Below are 9,917 nucleotides of genomic sequence, written 5' to 3' on the forward strand. Positions count from 1 at the left end.
CCCTCAGTGGTGGGAACCTGGCCCCAGAGACCAGCCGGATGGAGGGGGCAGACCCCTACCATCAGTCCTGCTCCCATCCTATGCCCTGAGAAGCCCCCTGGAGCCCTGCCCCCCAGCCACGAGCTGTGCTCCCATCCCGCTGCGCATCCATCTGCTTCCATCAGTCCTCATGGCAGGCAGTGGTCCAGGGGTGTCGGGGGTCCCAGGGCACAGTTCCTCCCTTCCCGAGCTACAGTGCTTCATCTCAGACTCCCAACTGACCAGAGATGCAGCACTGCACCTTGGGCTGGGAGACATGGAGGAGTCCGCGGCTGTGCTCGCTGCCTCGCTGCAAGTTGTGCCACAGCATGGCTGTGTGTCTGGCTGCTCTGCTGGACAGACAGACTTCATGGCTGTAGGGACAGACAGAGGCTGGGGGCTTGGTGAGGTGGGAGGGCATGGCTGGGTAGGCTACAGTATGGGCTGGGATAAACCTCTGTGCTGAGAGAAGGGCTAGAAACCGGTGTCTGTGCATCCCAGTGCTGGAAACTGGTGTCTGTGCATCTGGGTGCTTCTGAGGGACCCAGGACCTGGATCCAGCACTGGGGTGTCGCTGCTGGGGGTCCCAAAGCACAGGGGTGTGGCTGCTGGGATGGCTTCAGGATGCAGGACTGCTCCTCAGCAGGGCCAGGACACCCCCAGGACAGTGTGGGGATGAGGGGGGGGGGGGGGGTGTCCAACACAGTGCTTCCCTCCCTGCCCTCTGCCCCTTCCCATCCCAGGATGCTGCTTCCAGAGCCAGTCCCACCCCAGCTCAGGCACCAGGGAATGAGGAGAGTGTGAAAGCCCCATGGTGTTTCCCATCCCTGTCCCCATCCCTGTCCCCATCAGCACCTGCAGGAAGGCTTCAGTCCAGCTCCAGGAGCTCAGATGCAGGCCAGGGTCCACAGGGGGGACATCCCCTGCTCCCTCACTGCGGCCACAAGGGAGAGAGTCTGGGGGGAGCAGGAGGAGGGGAGGATGGAGGGAGCAGCCAAGCCCAGAAATGTCTTTCACAGGCAAGCACTAACATCCTGAGCAGAGCTGAGCTGTGATAAACAGACCATCCATCACCATAGCGTCCCGCTGCTGGGCCCCAGCAGCCACGGCGCTCCCAGCAGCCTGACGAGAAGCAGATGGTGTGGCTCTGGTGTGGCCCCTGGCATCCAGCACCGGCCCCTCCCGGCCCCCGGGGATGGATGTGCCCAGCCAGGAACCGGGGCACAAAGAACCCAGTGCCTGTGCCAGGACCCCAACCTGCTGTCCCCGGGTTTCTTGGGAGGAGAAAAAAGGGAGAGCCCCATGGTGCCCCAGACTTGGTACCCACGTCATGGTGTGAGTCACCCAGGAGGGAGGTTTGGAAGCAGCCTCCACTAGCATGGGTATCCCTGCTCCCAGCTAGGTGGGCCCTGAGCCCTGGCCAAGGTGGGCTCCGTGCCGTGGGGAAGGGCTGCCTGCAGGCCTCCCCTTGCTGCCCCCCTGCCCTGCACCATGGCAGAGCCCAGCCTCAGCCCTGTCCCCAGCCTCCTGAATGCCCAACGCTGTGCACACCCCATGAGCACCTCTCTGCGAAGGGGCACAGTGCCTTTTCACAGAGGAGCAAAGCCTGGCTCAGCACTTCCCTGTGCCCCAGGAGCCAGCCCTCCTGCACTCCGGGTGGTGGGAGCTGGGGATGGTGGTGGTTTGCTCATGGGGGATGCCGGCTTTTGGCACGCTGGCTTTGCCCGGCTCATGCTGTCCGGGGGTGTACAGTCCTGGTGCACCTCCAGCAGCTCCAGTGAGGACTGTGTCCCTGTGAAAGACAGAAGGTGGCAGTCAGCATAGCCGTGAGTCCCCAGGGGCTGCAGGCAGGGCTATGCGGGGCAGTGAGCCCTGGGGCACCCCTCAGGTCCCTGGCACCCCCAGGGCACTGAAGCAGGGTCTCAGTGGGGCTCCGGCACAGTGCCCTGCCCAGGGGCTCAGATCTGGTGTGAAGGAGCAGGGGGTCAGGCACCCGGAGTCCTGTCCCTGCTGTGCATCCCCTGTGGGGCATGGTATAGCTGTAGGTCATGCCACGAGCTCTGCAGGAACCCTGTGCTGCCCAGCCAGGCAGTGCCTCCCTGGGCACTCCTCCTCTGGCTGCCCATCACCAGCCCATCCTTGTGCTCCCTTCCCTGGGAGCTGGACACAACCAGACCCGCGGGGCACCGCCAGCATGACGAGGTCCCCTGGCAATACCAGCAGCCCCATGCACACACAAAACCCTGCAACGACCACAGTGTTCACAGCCTCCCTGCTCACACCGTGGTTTCCCCAGCCCAGCAGTGCTGGTGAGCCACTGGCCAAAAAGGCCACTGGCTGGGCACCATGGACAGCTGGTGCTGGGGGACAGAGCCTCTGCTCAGCTCTAGCCCAGTGTGCCCTGCTCCATAGCTCAAAGATTGCTCAAAGCTGCCTGTTCCCCAGATACTGGGAGCCCAGGACAAGTCCCCTTCTCCTGTGGGCAAGCTGGAACATCCCCAGCCCCATGCAGCCATCAGAGGTACCTTGCCCCAGCCCTGCATGGGGTCTAGGGACAGCCCCATCCCTGCCTGCCACCAATACCCTGGCCAGCTTGGTGGGAAAAGCCAGGCTGGAGACTTCTCTTCACCCGCAGCGTGGGGCTGGGGACCTCAGTTGCCATCCCTGGGGAGGTGGCGGCAGGGAAGAAGCACCATGAAAGGCAGGAGGAATGCGTTGGGCTGCACATCCCACTGCTGGGAAGCAAAACATCTGCTGGGAGCTTGCCTGGGGGAGGGAGGTACCCTTGTCCTCCCTGCTCTGGCCTCATCGCAGCCTCCTCATCCTCAGGAGGGGCAAAAAACCAAAAGCCTCAAAAAGGGTGCTCCAAGGCCTGCCCTTTCCCCCTTGTCTCTGCTCTCGTTTTTGGCCCAGTTTCCCAGGGAAATGGGGCTCACACCCATGTGCCACGCGGCTGCCATCCTGTGCTCAGCCTCTCTGAACCAAGCAGCCAAAGTAAAGCACTTAGCCCTGCCAGGAGCATGCGTGCACATGGAAGGGGCATCATCCCACCTCCAGCCTTGCCAGTGCCCGATGGCATCCCCTGGCAGCACCGTGTCCCCCACGTGCCTGCGGGGACAGCTGGGATGCTCAGAGCCACCAATCTCAGCCTCCTCATAATGCCCGGACATGCTTACATGCTTCTCCCAAGATGAGATTTACAGCCCAGCCCCCGCATAATGACCACATGCTCATTAAATTCACCAGCCCCACATTGCTCATCCCCTCACTCACATGGGCACGGATGTGCCGTGTGCCCACAGGACACAACCGGACCGGACCCATGGTGCCCCCGATGTGCGGGTGCCGCCAGCCACAACTGCTTGCCTTGACAGGTGCTCCCCAGAGGGTGTCCACACAGGGCAGTGCTCACAGCGCCTCGGTGCCACCGGACCCACGGGTCCTGTCCCGGCTCCTGCCATGCTCACCTCCAGCCTTCGCCTCCGTGTCCCCACATCCCCAGCCAGGCGAGTGCCGGCAGCCGCCCGCTTCCTCGGTGGTGGTACTGGGCTGCGTCAGAGCCCATCCCAGCAGGGCCCTCCCCGTGGTTACAACACAGCGCCCTTTCCCCTCTCCAGCATGGCCACTCCTGCAGGAAATGTCCTTTTTTAATAACAGTTGGGATTTGTTTCCTCCTTGAAATTCCCCAGCCTCCTTTCTCCAGTGGTGAGGGCCCAAGCCCAAGTCTTGCCTCAGCCTGTGCTTTCTGCAGAGGGAATCCTGAAAGCCCAGCAGGACGGTGCTGCCGTGGGGGCTTTGTGTCTGTCCTGTGCTTGGGGGGGGACAGAAGGTGCTGGGTGACACTGGCATCCATGCCATGCAGGTCTGAGCTCTGTCCCTGTCCCAGCCGAGCCCATCCAGGGACCCAGCCATGATCTCTAGCCCTCAAAACCCCATGTGCCACCTCCAGCTGGCTGAGCTCCTGCTGGGTTGCACCAGTGAGTGCTGCCTGAGGCAGGGTCCGTGCTTGGTGCCCCCCTGGGAGGACAGAGGGGGGGCAGCTTTTGCTCACTCAGCTCTATGGGAATTGAAGCCACACGTGGGGATGATGCTTTTTTGGGCTCTGCAAGACAAGCGGGAAGCAGCCCCCATGAACAGCTGTCCTGCACAGCATCCAGCGGGGCCCTGCCGAACACCAGCTCGCCCAGCATCTCCATCCCAGCCCCCTCCAGCCCCTCGTTCCCTGGCCAGCCTGGTATTAAATCAAAGGTTTGTGAGAAAACAGAGGGGGCCAAGGGAGATCCTAATCTGGTCCCAGGCTGATTAACCCTGGGTTCAGGCTGAGGTCCTGATGCTCAGCTATAAATAGCAGTGCCTTTCCTTTCCCATCCTCCCGCCAGGGCTGCAAAATGCCTGCCCTTTTATGGACAAATCGGCAGATTTGGAGCCTGGGCAGCCCTCATCTCCCATGCTGGGGGCAAGCCAAGGGGGCCCAGGGGGATGCTGCTCTTTCTCTGCGGGTTTTGCTGGGATAAATTACAATGCCGAGAACAAAGGAGCAAGTCTGGGGGTCTTTTTTCCTGTGTCTTAGAGCTGGGGATGGGTGCAGAGGGGAAAGGATGGAACTGGTTTGTACTCCTTTTCCCTGGGCTTGCAGCTCCTCTCCCGGTGCCAAGTTGAGGCCAAAGTAGCCTAATATCTGGGATCTCTGCATCCCTGTTGAGGCTCAGGGTGGTGGCCCAGTGGGGATGTCAGAAAAGTGAGCCAGAAGCAGTGTCTGGCGAGTGTGTCACCTCCAGGCTGCAAAAGCAAGTGGCATCTCTGTGTTTGTGACAGCAGACAGGGGACAGGCCCCTAATCCTGCCCTGGCAGCAGGAAAATCCCTTCTTGCCCCCACAGCAGCAGCACTGGGCCCTGCTGGGTCCTGTGGTGGCTCCTGCAAACCACTGGTGCTGCCTGCTGTGGCGAGGGACCAAAAGCCCTCTGGCCACACCAGAGTTGGGCTGGCAGGGCAGAAGGAGCTTCTGGCGGGGCAGAAGCAGTGGGAGAAGGGATCGTGGTGAAACATAGCTATGGAAGAGCCTGGCCTCCTCATGGACCCCACTGCCTTTCCCACAGCCTCAGTTCTTCCTGCTGCCTCCAGCCCAGCCACTGCCTCCCCCAGCCGTATCTTGCCTCCCTCTCACAATGCTGCCTCCCCGCATTTCCCTGGGCTTGGGGGGCTCCCCCTGCCCCGTCCCCCTCACTCCCACCTGGCTGAGGCCAGCAGGATGGTGTTTTTTGGGGTGCAGGCATTTTGGGGGGGCAGAGCGAGCCCAGCGGGTGTCACCCCAGTGGCAGCTGGAGCGTGGGAGCGGGCTGGGGGCTGGCCCTGCTGGGCTGTTTACACGGCACATTCCCGGTCCGGAGGAAGTGGTGCGGGGGTGAGGTCCCAGCGGGGAGAGGCCATCACGTCACCGGCCTCCAGCCCTCCGAGGGGACGGGAGCCCAGAGCAAAGCTCCCCACAGGGACAGCTCCCAGATGGCGCAGGCAGGAGTGGGGCTGAGGCTCCAGCAGCCCTGGGGTTCTCCGCTGCCCCACAGCATGGCCAGGCTCTGCTCCTCACCCATCCCTGGAGCCATCGGGAGGAGGTGACAGGGTGGCCGTGGGGATGCTCCTCTGCACCACAGCCCTACAGGATGCTCTGTGAGGTGAGCATGGCGCAGGCAGCAGCGAGGCAGGGACCTTGTGAGCCATGGTCCGAGTCCCCTCTGGCAGAGGCATGGTCTTGGTGTGGTTGGAGCTCATTAGGCTGCCAGCACTTCTGGTTGCTTATCAAGGCTTTATCATCTTATCTCTGCTCGAGCAAGGGAGAGGGGGAGTGCTTGTGTGTGCGTGCAGCAGATCCTGCACAGCAGAGGAGCCCAGTTCATAAATCAACTCCCCAGTAGGCCCCATATTTGCTTTGCCAGCCTCACCAAGCTGAGTCAGTAAGAGGCATTAAACACTAAAAGAAAATACCCCACATAGGCTGGGTCCCAGCAAGGAGACGAGGCACAGGAGATGATCCAGCACAGCATTTCACTCACGTCTGGTTCTCAGGGCACCATATCCCTGTGTGGCCAGGCTGTCCTGTGTGAACATGCAGGCAGGGCTGTCTGGGAATGCCTGTCCCCACACCTGGGGACACACGTCATGGCCATGGCGGGAGGCAAATCCCTGCACAGGGCTTGGGTCCCTCTGGCAGGGCTCTGGGTGCTGTGGTTGTGCTGCCCCTTGCAGCACTGCTGAATCTGCAGCCATCGCCATGGTAAAGGAGAAGCATGAAGGAAATGCCGAGCCTGTCCTCAAACGCACACCACGAGCACCTGAATGCGGGCACAGCGCTGGCCCTGGCAGTCTCCAGGCTTCCAGAAATGTCAAGCCCCATTCCCCATGTCACTGTGACCATCTCCAGCTCCTCCACCAGCACAAAGAAGCTCCATCCATTGCCTAAATCTGGCAGCAGGAGGGTGATCACCCTAAGCATCCTGAGCCCATGAAGGCGGAGACATGGCCTTGCGCTGCTGCACCAGCTCCATGTGCTGCCAGCTGCACAGCTTGTGTGTCTGCATGGCTGGGATGGGGCTGCTGCTGCTGGGGAAGGGTCTCTGTCCCATCCCTGGGGGCAGCCCAGGGCTTCCACCCCACCTGTGGGATAAAGGTGTGGGACAGGAAACCCTGGGCACCCCCCAGTAACCACGTCCCTAACACGGAGTCAGAACTCAGCTCTCCCCGTGGTACCTATGGCTGTGCCACACCAGCCAGCATGTGCTGTCCCTTCCCTGAGCCACAGGGCCAGAAGTGCCTGGGGAGCTGGGCCAGCACTACACCTACACCTCCTGGCCAGTGACCCCCAGCACAGCTGGGATGGGGCAGGAGGAGGAGGAGACCCTGCTCCCCTGCCAGACCCCGTGTCAGCAGAGACATCCCTGAGTAGGGCAGCAGCACATCTCCACCGCCTCAGAGAGAGCAGTGGTGGCACAGAGGTGGGGGCTGCACGGTGGATTTGCACAGCCCTGGGTAGGCAAAAGGGCTCGGAGTGAGGCAGCAGCAAATGCTGCCCCAGCGCCCACAGGCCTGCAGCCCCGGAGAGGGGTGCTGGGGCTGCTTCCTGGCTGGGAGCCTCCCCCTGCGCAATGTCTGCTCTGCTCTCCTCTCCTCTTCAGTGTGTGTGTGTGCAGCTGGCCAAGGTCAAAGGATGGTGAAATGGCTCCAGAGCTCAGATTTCCAGGCTCTTGCCTCAGCACTTGCTATCTGACTGCGGCTCCCACAGGCAAGCCCATGCTGCTTCTCCTGGTGCGGCACTGGGCACTGCAAGCACCCCAGTGTACCTCCCCCAGGACCCCAGCCCTGTGAGTGCTGTGGGGTTCCCAGCCCTCGGGGATGATTCCTGGGCTGGCAGGGCCCCCTCGTGCCATGCCAGGAGGAGAAGCATGCCGTGGGTGGGCATTATGGGTTGATACAGCCCCAGCTCCTACAGGCAACAACACAGTACCCAAAGGCACCCAGTTTCCCCTGCCCAGCCCCTGGAGCAGGGCAGCAGCAGGATCCTGAGCCCCTGGAGAGGGCAGGTTTTGGTAGGGTGAGAACAAGCCTCAGAAAATCCTGATCAGGAACAAGGAAAATTCTATGTTAAAAAAAGAGAGACCAAAAAAAAAAAAAAAAAAAAAAAAAAAAAAAAAAAAAAAGCCCTTAATCATCTCCAGACTGCCTCCCAGACTGCCTCTTGACAAGCATGGAAAGGAGGGAAATGCCACTCTTTCCAGGAGCCATCCAGAGCTGCAGCCTGTCTAGACACAGCCTTCCCCAAATTCCTGCTGATAAGAGCTTGGGAAATCTTTGGCAGAGGCGTGTGCATGTATTTGTTGGAAATTAACTCCTCTCCCATTGGCCGGCAGTGGGGAGGTGATGGCATTGCCCTTGGGCATGGTGCCGCAGGCTGGGATGCTGGGGCTGGGGCAGGAATAGCCCCATACTGGGGCAGGCCTGGGGACACTGCCACTGCAAGGGGATGCAGGCAGGGGACAGCACAAAGGCAATGAGTGCCCCATGCACCCAAGCCAGGCACTGCAGGGGTGATGGTTGCAGGGGCTGGGGTGTTCGGTGGGTGCCAGCCCCACTCCCTGCCTTAGTTTCCCCATCCGTGTGGTGGGGAAGGAGATGAGGAGAGGCAATGGTGGCTGCACGGAGGAAAGGTGACGGGTCAGGGAGAGAAAGCAAGGCTCCTGGAAGAGAAATGTCCAAAAGCGAAACACCGGAGCAACCCGTCAGTGTGCTTCAAGGAGCACCTTGGTGCTTTTGGTCTGGAGTTTTGGCACAAGACAGGCAGAGATGGGGCACTGCCTAGGGAGCATTGAGGAGGCTTTGCTCAGCTGAGGACCAAGCTGTGCCCGTCTGCTCGCCCCTCACAGGGACAGCAGGCCAGCCACTGCCCACTGTGTGCCCTATGCCCTCGCCACCAGCCCCGTGGTCAGCCTGGTGGCTCTGCTGCAGGCTCCCATGCTGCATCCACACTCGGCAGCCACTGCTGCAGCGCCAGGGAGGCGAGGACGCAGCAACCATTCACCCAGATTGCAGAGAAGCAGGGGAAACTCCGCAGCTTGGGAAGATGCCAGCAGTGCCGGCTGGGGGATGCATTAAGGCAAGCGAGGCGAGCCAGCAATGTGGGCTGGGCTGGCGGCAGGGTCCTGCAGCTGTGGGTTGTGGGGTGCTCTCGGTCGGCACTGGGTGGGGTGGTCTGAGCACCCCGCAAGCCTCCGGCAGCAAACCCTGTCTGTGCCTGCAGCCTGCTCCCCGCAGCACCGGGCAGCGCAGCAGGGTGAGCAGCCTGGGGCTGCTTTCCTCACCAGAGCTGGCCCTGCCTGGGCTCACCACTGACTTCCAGTTTTTTCCATCGCAGATGTTCCCAGAGCAAAAAGCAGTTCCTTCTCCAGCTCAGCCTCCAGATGGCCAGGAGAGCCCTCTGCCCCACCATGCACCCCTTCCCAGCACTGGCACAGGGCTGACTTTGAGCAACCTTTTGCTCAGGACCCTGCAGCACCGATGCAGCTCTGACCACTCCTCATCACCTCTGAGCATGGTGAATTTCCCTGCCGGTGCCCCATGGCCATGCTCCATTCACCTCCCTCCCCTTCTCAGGCACAGCTGTGGGTTTGCAGTCCTGTGTGCACACACATGGGGTGGGGGCACCCTGCCCACAGTCCCGGAGACACCCCACCAGAGGGAATGAGGGTCCCATGCTTTGCAGAGGGGATGCTGGAGGATCCGTGCCATCCCCTGCCTCCTGCCCGCTGCCCCTGCCCACCCCAGCCCCAGCCCAGAGCCCCCGTGGGCACCTACCTGCCACCCCACACCTGCCAGCACCGCGCCGCGGGGACATGGCTGTGGCCACCTCCTTCTGCCGTCACATTATAACCCACCACTGGGACCCCTGTGCTGCCAGCTGGGGTTTTTTAAGCAGCTGGCATGGGAGCCCTCAGCAAAAACTCCTTCCATGCAGCTTGGAAGCTGGAAAACCTTTTTCTTTTTACCTTATATGAGCTGAAGAAGGAGGCCAGGCTGCCGACGGCCACATCTGTCAGGGGCGCCGAGGGGACCCATTGGCTGGGGTGCCTCACGTGGCGCCGCCGCCTTGACCTGCGGCTGCTCAGCCGAGTGTTGGTTTTACCCCCTAAGGAAGGGCTGCTTGAAAATTTTCATATTTCTTCTAAATTTGGAGATTTCAGACAATGCTGGGAGGCTTGGCTCAGGATGCCAGAGGCCCATGTGGAAGTCATTAAGTCCGAGAGGGAGAGCAAGAGAGAGGGGGAGAGCGGGAGTGAGGGAAGGAGGGGTGGCGGGGTGCGGGGGGAGGAGATGCGAGCGCTGCGCCTGCTGCCAGCTCCTTGCCTGGGAACAG

General features: G+C 61.5%; 1 long non-coding RNA gene across 1 annotated transcript; it reads right to left on the reverse strand.

The window, feature by feature from the left end:
- Positions 1–1,606: 1,606 nt before the first annotated feature.
- On the reverse strand, positions 1,607–9,561 carry LOC118157886. Its single transcript, XR_004746737.1, has 3 exons — positions 9,359–9,561; positions 3,486–3,646; positions 1,607–1,810 (listed from the first exon to the last, which is right to left on the reverse strand). It is a non-coding gene; the product is annotated as an uncharacterized LOC118157886 (long non-coding RNA).
- Between the last annotated feature and the right edge of the window lie 356 nt (positions 9,562–9,917).

This window comes from Oxyura jamaicensis (genome assembly GCF_011077185.1).
Source record: "Oxyura jamaicensis isolate SHBP4307 breed ruddy duck chromosome 13 unlocalized genomic scaffold, BPBGC_Ojam_1.0 oxy13_random_OJ106579, whole genome shotgun sequence".
Classification (NCBI taxonomy): domain Eukaryota; kingdom Metazoa; phylum Chordata; class Aves; order Anseriformes; family Anatidae; genus Oxyura; species Oxyura jamaicensis.